The sequence below is a fragment of the Mesoplodon mirus genome, assembly GCF_964341445.2.
Source record: "Mesoplodon mirus genome assembly, chromosome: 16".
NCBI lineage: Eukaryota > Metazoa > Chordata > Mammalia > Artiodactyla > Ziphiidae > Mesoplodon > Mesoplodon mirus.
Genome location: NC_138992.1, coordinates 12,010,016 through 12,023,557, shown reverse-complemented (window position 1 = coordinate 12,023,557; position 13,542 = coordinate 12,010,016). Strand labels below are relative to the sequence as shown.

The window sequence follows — 13,542 nt, the reverse complement described above, 5'->3', positions numbered from 1 at the left end:
GAAGGTTGCCCTGGTGTTCTGGAGTGACCCGGCAGGGCTGAGATGATTATACAACTCCATGTGCCAGGCCAAGTTCAGCGCTCACCTTGGCAGTCTGCTAAGCCAGTGCCGCTGTGGAGAGAGCCACTACCCTTCAGCCTGCTTTCTTGCTCTGGAAAAACTTGACCTTTACTCAGAATCATCTTCCAGTCCCCATGTCACACAGCAGGCTCATTCACCCACCCCTCCCCCTGCAGGCACTTTGTCTTCTCATCTGGGGATGTAACAGGGACTCTGGTGTCCCCCAGACAGATGTTTTTCCTCCATCTCTCTCTCCTACTAACTCTGTCCCCCAAGGGTGCTTCTCAGACACTAGAGGAGTATTGTAAGGATGTGGAGGTATTGAAGGATAAAGGCTGTGGCATCAAACAGCCTGGGTTTAATCCTGGCCATGGACTCAGCGCAGTACAGAGCAACCGCTCTACACTTACGTTTCCTTGGTGGCATAACATGTAATATTACATCTATAATATATATATAAGGATGCTAAGTTTCTGATTCACTCTCCCATTGTTATGAATGGAATGACCTAGGACACTGTAGTTAGCCTGACTTAATCTCAATTTTCCAACCTGTAGAATGGCAAAGGTGATACTTACCAATTTGGGGGATTGTGGAGATTAAATCAGCTAATGTGTCAGGTGCCCAAAAAACATAGTACCTAGTCATCTATTTTTATAAGACAGTAAATCATGTATCTGTCAGTTTGGGAGAGAGATATTCAAAGATCTGTGCTACATGCTGTCTGTCATTCCCTTTGAGAGTCAGGACCCACAGTTAGGAGCCTCTCGGGACCTTGGTTTTGTGAAGTGGTAACAGGGATCTTCCTGGATTGAGTGGCATTTATCAAGCACTCTGCAGTTTTCACTGGAAAGGATTCCTGTCCGCCGTGCCAGCTGAGCCACGCTGGCTGCAGCCTTCTTCTGCTACCTTTTCATAGTCAGCAGATCTTTTTCTTCCTTTTCCTCCAGAAGGACAGCACAACAGGCTCCCAGATTCCTCACCCCAACGAGAGGATAAGGATGAAGGTGGTGGGGTGTGGTCGACTCCTGGTCCTCAGCCTTGGCCCCTCGGTAGTACCAGGGCTGCGACTGAGACCCTCCCATCCTGGGAAGAGGCGGAGAAGCCTCTGGATTTAGAGCATCACAAAGAACGGCGCTGGAACCTTCGGAAACCGGGGGAACAGTGCACTTTCAAAACTGGGCAGGTGGGGCTTCCCTGGTGGTGCAGTCATTGAGAGTCTGCCTGCCGATGCAGGGGACACGGGTTCGTGCCCCGGTTCGGGAAGATCCCACATGCCGTGGAGCAGCTGGGCCCGTGAGCCATGGCTGCTGAGCCTGCGCGTCCGGAGCCTGTGCTCCGCAACGGGAGAGGCCACAACAGTGAGAGGCCCGCGTACAGCAAAAAAAAAAACTGGGCAGGTGGGGTGGTGCCTCTGTGATCAACAGGCACAGAAGGAGGTGAGAATGGAAAAACAGCTGCCAATGGAAATAGAGAGCTTCTCAAGTCACCCTCGTTCCCTCCTCACGGCACCATCAGCGCTTTGACAGCACCCGCCCTTCTGGTGGCGGCCCCTTCACGCCAGCTGCTGGAAATCGCTGTGGGCAGAGTGAAGGCAGAGGCCATTTTCTAGCTGTGTGACCTTGGGCAGGCTGCTAGGCGCTCTGCACCTCGTTTCCCTCTTTTGTCAAATGGTGATGATGATAACTACCTGGTCGGGTCTTTTATTAGAGATAATACGGTTCCTGGCACACAGTAGGTGCTCAGTATGAAAATGTTTTCTGCAGGGCTCCTCTTCATACACTGACCCCTTCTCTGGAGAAATTTCCTTTATGACCAGCAAGCTGGCAGCACCTCATTTCCTAGCTGGGCACATCCTTATGGGTATTCGCTCTATTGCCATCTGCCCAGACCTCCCTCCCTCCCTCCCTCCCCCCACCTTGTGTAGGTATACACATAGAAAACATGCAGCTTTCTAATTTGCTTTTAGTTAAAAATGTGTCATAAGCATCATTCTCTGTAATTAAATATTCTTCTACAGAAAAACTTTGATAATGGCTTCTTTTTGTTTTCCACGTCCACCATCATGTTACGTGTGTACTAGTTTTACTTCCTCAGTTGTATTGTAAGCTCCTTAATTATCCATATTCCCCAGCATGGTGCCAGTCCCAGGACCGGTTTGTTCATTGATTGATGGAAATATGGGGGCAAGGAAAGTAAGTGGGATTTGAAGTAGAAAGACCTGGGTTTATTTATTATTTAGGCTGCACTGGGCCTTAGTTGTGGCATGCGGGACCTTTTCGCAGCATGCATGTGGGATCTAGTTCCCTGACCAGGGATTGAACCCTGGCCCCCTGCATTGGGAGCATGGAGTCTTACCCACTGGACCACCGGGGAAGGTGGCGCAGTGGTTGAGAGTCCACCTGCCGATGCAGGGGACACGGGTTCGTGCCCCGGTCCAGGAGGATCCCACATGCTGCGGAGCGGCTGGGCCCGTGAGCCATGGCCGCTGAGCCTGCGCGTCCAGAGCCTGTGCTCCGCAACGGGAGAGGCCACAACAGTGAGAGCCCCGCGTACTGCAAAAAAAAAAAAAAAAAAAAAAAAAAGACCTGGGTTTAAGTGCTGAGTCTGCAAATTCCTCAAATTTTCCTTCCTTCCTTCTTCTTTCCCTCCCTCCCTCCCACCCTCCCTTCCTCTCTTCTGTCCTTTCTTTAACAAATGCTTTGTTAAATGTTTTAAATATTTATGCAAATATGCATTTATTTAAATATCCTGTGACTGCCTCCTGTGCTCTGGTCCTTAGCAGGTAGTGCTGTACCTAGTCAGGGACCAGATCCCTGCTCCCTGGAGTGTGCTTCCAGTAGGGGATGCAGACCCAAACTAGATCAACAGATGAAAAATAAATAGATCGCTAAATCGCATTTAAATACACCAAGAGGGACTTCCCTAGCGGTCCAGTGGTTAAGACTTCACCTGCCAATGCAGGGGGTGCAGGTTTGATTCCTGGTCAGGGAGCTAATATCCCACATGCCTCGCAGCCAAAAAACCAAAACGTAAAACAGAAGCAATATTGTAACAAATTCAATAAAGACTTTAAAATAAGTAAATAAGTAAATACACCAAGAGTAAACACAGGGCTGAGAGAGATATTAAAGGAGAACACGCTTGAGATGGGCGTCCAGTGAAGCCCTCTCTGCAGCGGTGAGCATTAAGCTAAAACCTAAAGGAACAGCTGCAGGGAACGGGGAAGATGTTCTGACAAAGGCACTGAGGTGGGAAACACCTTGTCATCCTGAGAAACTGAAGAAGGTAGCTGTGGCCACCGGTAACAAGGAGGGAGCGAGGTGCCTGTGGGGAGGCTGGGGGGTCGGCAGGAGGCAGGTGATGCTGGGCTCGTAGGTTCCAGTAGGGAGACTGGCTTTACAGTAAGAGCAGTGGACGGTCACCAAGGGATTTTCTGTGGGTAATTTGTATTTTAAGGCCACTCGGGCTGCTGTGTAGAGATTGATCTCTGGTTGGGGAGGGAAGAGTTGAAGCCTCTGGGACTTGGGAATGCAAGAAGACAAGCTTTATTTTGGAGCATTGAAGGAGCTATGAGGCCAAGGACTCTGGAAAATGGGGCAGAGAAAAATATAATAACATGGAGAGAGAGCTGGGGATTCCAGGAAGAACTCACAGGCGTGTCCCTCCTCTTCCCGCCTCCTGCCCACATTCCTTCCCGGTCTGCTGTGGCTGTAACTCAGAATCACTCGGAGCTGGAGTTGGAATCCCAGAGCTCCTGGGGACCCCGGGCGTGATGCGATTCAGTCTTGTCACTTTTAGTTTGGGAGACTGAGCTTCAGCAAGGGGAGGTGACCTGCCCAAGGTCACCCAGCTAGAAAGTGGCGGACAGGAACTTGAAACAAGTCAGGTCCCCCAGGGTCAGAGCTCTTTGCACCTCATCTCAAACCCGTTCCCACCCTGGGCTGTCCTAGTTGGATGCTGTGTTTAACCTCACCTGTTAGAAGTGTGCTCTGCAGTTTCTGTGCAGTGTCATCAGCTGCCCCGGGAGTGCTTTCAGAGTGATTCCCTGGTGGCACCGACAGCTTCACATCCAAGCTCGAGGAGGCGTGCCTTCCAGGCCCTCCACAGCTGATGCTCCAAGAGCTGTCACAGCCGAACCCCTGTTGGGCCTGCAGAGATACAGCCGTGCTGCCTTCTGATGGTCGGCGCCTAGACATGCTTAAGAAGTCTGGCAGATCTCTCAGGGGAGATGTCCAGAGCTGGAGAGGGCTTCCGCCCACCTCCCTTACCATCCCTTCCCTCTTTTGCATCCTGGCTGGTGATGTGGCCCATTGACCCCAGGACGGGTCCCATCACACCTCATCTCTGGTGCAAGAGAGGCTTGTTCTCAGTGTTCCCGCTCCTCCACATACTTTTTTTTGCGCACCCCTAGCACCCCCTCAGGAAGGCTGCAAAGACCGTTTTTATTCCACTGTTGCCTCCTTCCTGCCACTGGCTCCCAGTGAGGACCTCTGGAGGTGGCACATCTCATTTGCAGAGGAAATTCTCACTTTGCTTGTCTAGACCAGTGGTTTCCAGCCAGCTTCCTGGGATGCTATGTAGAGAGGCCCCTCGGGAAGTTTGGTTGGGCCGCTGTGCCAGAGACAGCTGGTTACAACACTCTACTGGGAGAACTCGTGGAAGAGTCCCTGGAAGGGTTACATTTTCCTTTCATCTTAATAATAGAATCCCTGGTTTTTAGCCGGGCACCTGGCTGCCCAGAATAAAGACTAAATTTCCCAGCCTCCCTTGCTGCTATGTATGGCCATGTGACTAGTTTCTCATCAATGGAACAGAAGCACAAGTGTCCTGAATGTGTGTTTTGAAGATTTCTTAATAAGAGGGAAGGAGGGAGCACCCCTTCTTTTTTTCAGCTAGCTGGAATAGAGAAGTGATGGTTGGCACTTAAGCAGCTCTATTGAAACATGAGGTAGAATTTAGCATAACGATATTAAAGAATCTCAAAAACTAAGTTTGCTAGTCCTAGACTCCCTCCCTCTTGTCTTCATGTACCTGAAGGAAAAATACATTCCATCTTGTTTGACAGCCAAACCTAATCTTAAGGAATACAGCTATTCACATCACTGTATGTTGGAAATCAAAAGCCCTGTTGCCCCTTTATTCAGTGATCATTTACTTAGGGGGCCATGATTTGTGTTAGTACCGGAGATGTAAAGCAAAAAAAATAGTTTCCTATTTTTCAGTTAGATTAGTTTGCTAGGGCCACCATAACAAAATGCCACAGACTGAGTGGCTTAAAAAGAAATTTATTTGCTCACAGTTCTGGAGCCTAGACGTCCAAGAGAGGTGTCAGCAGATTTGGTTTCTCCTGAGGCCTATCTCCTTGGCTTGCAGATGGCCACCTTCTCACTGTGTCCTCACGTGGCCTTTTCTCTGTGAGAATCTCCAATGTCTCTATTATGGATTAGGGCCCTACCCTAACTGGCTTCATTGTAACTTACCTCTTTAAAGACCTTATTTGCAAATACAGTCACATTCAGAGGTACTGGAAGCGAGGACTTCAATGTATGAATTTGAGGGAACACAATTCATCCTATAACACCAGGAGCGTTATGAACACAATTCATCCTATAACACCAAGAGTGAATGAACTCCTGGTGGGAAGGATGAACAGAAACTAAGATTAGATTCAGACTTAAGATAACCTAGTATTGATTGATTGATTGATTGATTGATTGATTGATTGTGGTACGCGGGCCTCTCACTGTTGTGGCCTCTCCCGCTGTGGAGCACAGGCTCCGGACACGCAGGCTCAGCGGCCATGGCTCACGGGCCCAGCCGCTCTGCGGCATGTGGGATCTTCCCGGACCGGGGCACGAACCCACGTCCCCTGCATCAGCAGGCAGACTCTCAACCACTGCGCCACCAGGGAAGCCCACCTAGTAATTATTGTCTGGAGCAAGAGGTAAGAACAGAAAATCCATGTGTGTCAGGAGGCCCCTCTTCCTCATTTCCAAAATTCTCCAGCGTTTGTTCCGAGTCTGGTTTTGACTTGACCTTCACCTGTCCTTGACACAGTTAATATGTCCTCCCTTGTAACATTTCCCTCATTTGGCTCCGAGGTCTCCACTCTCCTGGATGGCGTCCTCTCCCCCCGGCTACTCCTTTTAGGCCCCTTTGCCTGTTTCTCATCCTTTCCCTGAATCTAAATTTTAGAGAATCACAGCTGTTGCCTTGAGGCCTTGATTCTTAATTGTCTTCTCTTTTCTATCTACACACGAGTCCTTGGAGAGCTCCTTTGGTCTTAGGGTTGTTGTGTCCTCCTTACACTGACATCTTCCAAATGTTCCCTCTCCACCAGCCGCCAGACTGGGGCGTTCAGCTGCTTCCCTGCCCATCTCCACTTGGGTGTCTAACCACCATCGCAAAATTCTCATGCTCCCCCCGTCTCCCCATTTGTGATCTTCTCCATCTTCATTAATGGCAATGCCAGCTTTTCAGCTGCTCAGGCTACAACCTTGGAGTCGGTCAACCTTAGACTTCCCTTGCTCACCCGTCATATCCAGGCCGTCAGTAAAATATACCCACACTACTCCCTCCTCTCACCCCCCACCGCCCCTACCTTGGTGCCAGCCATCATATTTCTCGCCCGCATGATTGCGACAGCTGCCCTTGCCCCTCTACAATCCATGCTCGCAACAGCCCAGGGTGACCCTTTGAAATAGAAGCCAGAGCATAAGCCTTCTCTGCTTCTACCGCCCTCCGCCACCGGTCCCCATCCTATTCAGTAGCAGCCATGGTCCTTACAGTGGTCTACGAGGTCCGTGGGATCCAGCTCTGCTGCCCCAGTCATATTCCATTTCCTTCCATCGAGCTCGTCCCACCATGCCATCCTGTCCCATCGTCTCGCAGACACCCCAGCAGCTCCGCCTCGGGATTCTGCAGCTGCTGTCTCTCCCCATCCTCACTGCTCCCTCCGGGTCCTCAGTGCTCACCTCCTCCGCATCTGTGCTCAGACGTCTCCAGCAGCGAGGCCTGCCCCGGCCGCTGTATTTAACACCCAAACTCCCCCGCGCTCTGCAGTGCTCGTTCTTCCCGGCTGGATGTTCCCCTGTTGCTCTGGCAGCCTTTCATGTGCCTTACCATTGTTTGAGTTGATCCATTAGTTTCCCTGATCCCACTAGAAAGTCAGCTGCCTGGAACAGCATCTGTGGCATGCTAGGCACTCAGTAAATACTTGTGGAGTAAATACCAAAGACAGCCCGCACAGAAAATAAACCTTTATTTCAAGCATAAACCTTTTGGTCTATATGATATATATATAAGGTGATAAGATATATGTGTTTTATATATTAATATATGCTTGAAATTTTCAATAAATGCTATAAATATAGCATACATATCAAGATATACATTATATATATGTGTATATATATATATATATGGCATATATCTCTCTCAAAGGCCAAAATATATTTTTTTATATATAGCCAAGGTGCCGTAATTTTTGCAAAGGAGGACACTTTCTCATTTTCTGGTTTCCCCGGCTGCCTGTCAGGATGCACTCAGGCAGCAATTGTGCAGTAAACGGGACAATTTTAGCATCTGGTTTTCCAGAGCAGAGAGCACATCATTGCCAGAAGGTTTCTGCCTCACATCTGGTTCTCCAGAGTGGCAGCCCAGTCACAGGTGTGGTGCATCAGACTATGAAAACACCAGTGGCCGTGACTCCCTGCCTGCAGTGTGTCAGCCTCTTTCAGGCCCCCTCCAGCGTGAGCTGGAAAAGGTGTGCCTTTCTCAGAGACTGAAAAGCTCCTCCCCGTCTCCTAGGACCATATGATGTGGCTCCATCCCACCTTCCAGTTCACCAGGACCGCTTTCCCTCCCCTCACCGTGCTCTAGGCACGCTGGCCTCTTCGTGTCCCCAAAGGCGCCATCTCCAGCTCAGGGCTTTCGTGGCTGCTCACACACCTGTGTTGCTCCCTGCATTCCACAGAGCTGGGTCACCCCCACAAGACAGTTTCCAGTCATAGCCTGTGAATGTGACCTTCTTGGGAAACAGGGTCTTGGCTGGTGTGATCCAGTTCAGGTGAGGTCGTCCTGGTTGGGTGGCCTCCACCCAACAACCAGTGTCCTGATAAGAAAGGCACAGACACATAGGGGAGAAGGCCATGTGAAGATGGAGGCAGAGATTGGAGTGACGCTTTTACAAGCCATGGAATGTCAGGGATTGCTGACAGGACCACCAGAGGCTAGAATAGGCGAGGGAGGATCTTACCCTACAAGTTTCAGGGGGAGCATGGCCCTTCTGTGCCCTTGATTTCAGACTTCTCTCCTCTAGAACTGTGAGAGACTACACGTCTATTGTTTTAAGCCACTCGGTTAGTGGTACTTTGTGACGGCAGCCCTGGGAAGCCCATACCCAGCCCTTTCATCCTTTGCTTCTCAACCTAAATGCTACCTTTATGAAGGGCTTGCCTGGACTCCCAACCACAACTCTGATTAGATACTTGTAACACCTTTTACTTTTTCTCTACCCGGTGCTTATTACCCTGTGCTATTCTTTCTTAGAAACCTCCCTGATAGAATGTCTATGCTCTGGGGCGTCCGTGGTGTTCACTGCATGTCCTCAGTCTCTGTGTCCAGGGAGAATCTTCCACACTTACAGATTTTCTTCATTTAAATCCATCTGTGTCATAAGATCCCCAATCAGAAAGTTGCCCTGGGTGTTTCCCCTGGAAATCCTCAGTGTACAATTATTCAAATTGACTTGCATAACCAATGTCACTCCTCAGTTGCAGTAGACACCAGAGAGATGTGAGAACCTTTGAGAACTTTCCAAGCCAGGGTCCATTCTTACTGTTTAGCCTGAATGTGTTTTCCTGCTAAGAACACGAACCAGAAATGAGTTTTACCAACGGGTTAGCAAAACCTTAAATAGAAAAGAAACTCCAAAAATGTCAGTTCTCTCACACTGCCTCTCCTCCTCAACTTCCCCTCCCCACTTCCTGTCACCAGGACCTCCCAGTCTTGGCTCCTGGGTCAGGACGAATGGTGGTCCTCTCCAAATTCTGCTGTGTTTTCCCTCTTTGGCTTTTTAGATGGAGATGTCTGCTGGGTGCTTTTAAGTCCTTTTATTTATGCATTTATTTTTTCCCCAGTGCATATAAAAGTCATGTTTATACCATATTGTAGTTTACCAAGTGTGCAGTAGTGTTATTTTCCTCCAAAATGCAAGTTAGTTAAAAAAATACATCACTGCCAAAAAATGAAATGCCCAAACAACTACAATAGTAATATCGAAGATCATTGATCACAGATCACCGTAACAAATATAATAATAACGATGAAGTTTGAAATATTGCAAGAATTCCCAAAATGTGACACAGAGACATGAAGTGAGCAAAAGCTGCTGAAAAAATGGTGCTGATAGACTTTTAAGTCCTTTTGGAAATGACATCTCCCCTGATACTCATCTGTCATGTAGTATGTAGGTTTAGACTCTGACAGATATAGAGTGGTCTTTATTGAGCACCTACTATGTGCCAGCTTTCAAACTAGGCAGTTTTACCCTCTGTAGCTTCTTTTTCATTTAATCTGTTCCAGAGATATTCATTCACTATGAAGTGATCTCAGTTCAGAGACATTTTACTGATGAGAGCACTGAAACTCAGAGAGGTTAAGTAATTTGCCTAAGGTCACACAGCCACTAAGTGGTGGAGCCCTTTTCAAATCTAGGTCTGTCTGACTTAAAAAGTAGTGGGGTTTTTTAAGCTAAGTTTTGCAACTGTAAAAAGCAACCCTAACTAGAAATTGCCTTATTAGTAGCAAGGGGCTTTATTTTATAAGAATTTCACTGTGCCTGGGACTGCTGTGTCAGTGGTTATCAAGTAGTAGCCTGTTGGCAGGGGTTTTGACTGTTGGATTTATGGACCCAGGACCCTTGGTATGTGCTCAGGACATCCTACAGACCTGGCAAGCACTCCGGCCAGGGGTTATCTGCTCCTGGAACTGTGCTTTCTGACTCTGGGACATCAGGCTAGCCACATCTCTGCTCCAGCCTCAGTGTCCCCGATCATAAACTCAGGACTCAGATTCAATAATCTTTATGCTGCTGTCCTGCCCTGATGATCTAGGATTTTAGCCTCGTGAGGCTACAACACCCAATTCTTTCATACCCCTCAAACTCAAGCCTTCCAATTATATCTAGAGCACATGGCCTACACCAAAACTTCCAAGGCATCATGTAAGTCCCTTCTGCCAGAGGCCCAACTCTCACTGTCTCTCCTCATCTCCTTAGCTCACCTCCTCTCCTCTCCTGGAGTCAGTACTGCTGAGGGCCCTGGGGTAACTGTCTTAACGTCTCTGAGCTCCCATGTCCTCTCTGAAATGATCTCAAATGAGTATAAACCCCTACCTCATTGGCTCATTGTGAGACGTCCATGAAATGGAACAATAACCTTTGTTCACTTTCCAGGGACCTTGAACTATGCCGAGTCTTGACCTAGAAGCACATATTCTGGATGTGTTCAAATCTTGGCCACACCTCTTACCCACTTACCCGCTGCGTGGAGCTAGGCAAGTCGCTTTACTTCTCTGTGCCTCAGCTTCTTCTTTTGTAATGTGGGAACAATACCAACCTACCCATCAGCTTGTTATGAGGGTGAAATGAGTTCCTACTTGTTGAGCACATAAAATAGTGTGGAGCACATGGCAAGTGCTGTTATAAGAGTTACCAATTCCTTTTTTTTTTTTAATGTTTTATTTATTTTTGGCTGTGTTGGGTCTTTGTTGCTGTGTGCGGGCTTTCTCTAATTGCGGCGAGCGGGGGCTACTCTTCATTGTGGTGTGCGGGCTTCTCGTTGCAGTGGCTTCTCTTGTTGCTGAGCATGGGCTCTAGGTGCGTGGGCTTCAGTAGTTGTGGCATGCGGGCTCAGTAGTTGTGGCTTGCAGGCTCTAGAGCGCAGGCTCAGTAGTTGCAGCGCACGGGCTTAGTTGCTCCACGGCATGTGGGATCTTCCCAGACCAGGGCTCGAACCCATGTCCCCTGCACTGGCAGGTGGATTCTTTTTTTTTTTTTTTTTTTGTGGTACGTGGGCCTCTCACTGCCGTGGCCTCTCCCGTTGCGGAGCACAGGCTCCGGACGCGCAGGCTCAGCCGCCATGGCTCAGCCGCCATGGCTCACGGGCCCAGCCGCTCTGCGGCATGTGGGATCTTCCCGGGCTGGGGCACAAACCCATGTCCCCTGCATCGGCAGGCGGACTTTCAACCACTGTGCCACCAGGGAAGCCGTGGCAGGTGGATTCTTAACCTCTGTGCCACCAGGGAAGTCTTAAGAGTTAACAATTCTTGTTAGGTCATCTAATTCTCAAATCAGCCTAATGTAGGGGGTCCTGGTATTATCCTCATTTTATAAATAAGGATGATCAGTAACTTGGCTAAGCCCTGAACCCATGCTGGCCGGCAGGGTCTTAATCTTAAGCTATACTGACACAGAGATGAGAGAGGTCAACGTCTGGAGTTTAAAGGTCTGCCAAGCCATCTTGAAATTCTCAATAAATTTTATCTTCGAATGTGTGCTTTGTAAGTGACGTCCTGCCCCAGTCACCTTCTCACCCCCCAAGATGGGCTCCTGGCCGCCCCATCCCTTGCCCTGGCCAAACCCAGCAGCTGCCCTCTGCTTCTGGTGGGGACCTGGGCACGGGGAGGGGCCCGGTGGTCGGGCGGAGCTGTGGACGTCTACCAGGGGCTGCGCTCCCCTGCAAGTACCCCCGGCCTGAGGGCACAGGACACGAACTAGCAGGTAAAAACCCCACAGCAGATAAAGACAGAGGTCGCAGAATAAAGTAAAAAGCTTTTCTTTTTCCTTTTTGAATAAGAGGCCTTGCGTTTTCATTTTGCACCTGGTGGACCTTGCTAGTTACGCAGCCGGCCCTGGGTACATAGCAAGTCATGGGTGGAATGAAATGGTAGCTCCTTTCCCTTTCAAAACAACAACAACGGTAACAACAAATGCGTATTCTGGGTTCAGTAATTCAGGGCAGTTCGTTCTGACTTTTGATCCACAGGTAGAGACAAAGTCTTTTCATGCAGGCCCCAAAAGGGGACACTTTTGCCGCTTCCCACAAAGATGGCTTCCCCAAAGCCTCCTAAGTCCTTAGTGTGATTTGCATCCAAAATATGGGCTGTTTTCCAGCCAGCAGCCCTGTTTGGTAGGGGATGATAGGAAAATCTTATTCTTTCCTCCTTCTGTTGCTGTAATTCCCAATGTAGAGTGTTCTCTTTAAAAGATGCTGTGGGCAACTACTTTAAGCAAATATGGGCAAATATGTGGCTTGCAAGGCTGGAGCCAGGCCTCGGAGGTCTGGAAGGTGGACCACACGGCCTGGGCATGGAGGCCCTGCAGACGGTCTCGGCAACTCTCAGTGCCATCCTTGGGACTTCTGGGAGGCAGCTCAGGCCACAGCGCTAGAAGAGGGAAGAATCTCAGAGCTATGGGGCGGGAGAGCTCCTGGTCTGGTCTGTCTCATGTCTAACAGATGAGGACCCCTGGGGGCAGAGCCAGCAGCAACTCCAGGCGATTCCAGGGCCACTGCAATGGGCGTCCAGTGAGAGGCCTCAGATTAGAGTACAACAGCCAATGTGCTCTGCTGGGAGTGACGTCTCCTTGCTTGGGTACAGGCCCACATCCACCATAGTGTGAGGATGGAACAGTCCAGGAAGAGTGAGGGATGCAGGAAGATCCTGCTGGGGCAGCCAGTAAGGGGGAAAGTTGGCCTGGGATTGGATGGGAGTTTGGGGGACAGCTGGGCCTCAGCCAGTTTCCTTACCTTGGATACTGTTCTGTCTTCAAGAGCCCGCTGCCTAAGCAGCTGGGCCAAACTCATTTCCACAGCTGCCTTGGGCATCTCTGAAACCCTGGATGTAACAGTGTGGGCTGTGGACCCACTGAGGCATCTGTGCGTCTTTATTGTTAGTAAGCCTGTTCTCACCACTCCCCCAAAGGTACACTTTCCGTCCGCCCCGCTGCTTCTAAGAAGAGCATCTTCAGCCAGCAAAACACCTCCTTTTCTGTTTCTCTGTTCACAGGAGAAAGAAAGGAAGAGTGCAGAGCTGGACACAAAAGACTTGGCCCATGGTGCCTTTCTGTGAGTTTTGCCGCATCTCAGATGGGGTTCTCAGGTTAGAATCCAGATTAGCACGTTGAACTCCCAACATACAGTTGAATAATTTATATGCTTTTTACTTGTCTTTACTGTTTTCTGATAGTAGTTGACCGTTACTGAGTCCTATCTCTCAACTTGGACCCCTTGCTGAGCTTTCTACACACATGGTGTAGAAATCTCAATTGTATTGAGATTTAATTTACATACAGCAAAATGCAAAGATCTTTAAGTATAGCTTTTGGTGAGTTTTGATAAATGTATACACCCATGTACCCATCACCCCAATACAGGAATATAGGATGTTTCCATCACTCCAGAACGTTTCCTGGGCCTT

At 49.2% G+C, this 13,542-nt stretch overlaps 1 long non-coding RNA gene across 24 annotated transcripts in view; it reads left to right on the top strand.

Annotated features, from left to right (window-relative positions):
* LOC309792220 overlaps positions 1-13,542 on the top strand; it is a 365,358-nt gene that overhangs the window by 246,612 nt on the left and 105,204 nt on the right. The window contains exon 5 of one of the 24 annotated variants that reach the window (XR_014291635.1): positions 13,132-13,190. The exons of 20 other annotated variants lie outside the window; for them this stretch is intronic. This is a non-coding gene — a long non-coding RNA (uncharacterized lncRNA). Of the gene's footprint in view, positions 1-1,010; positions 2,082-13,131; positions 13,225-13,542 lie in introns of those variants that run through there. 3 more of the 24 variants (XR_014291636.1, XR_014291644.1, XR_014291645.1) reach the window with 3 other exon arrangements.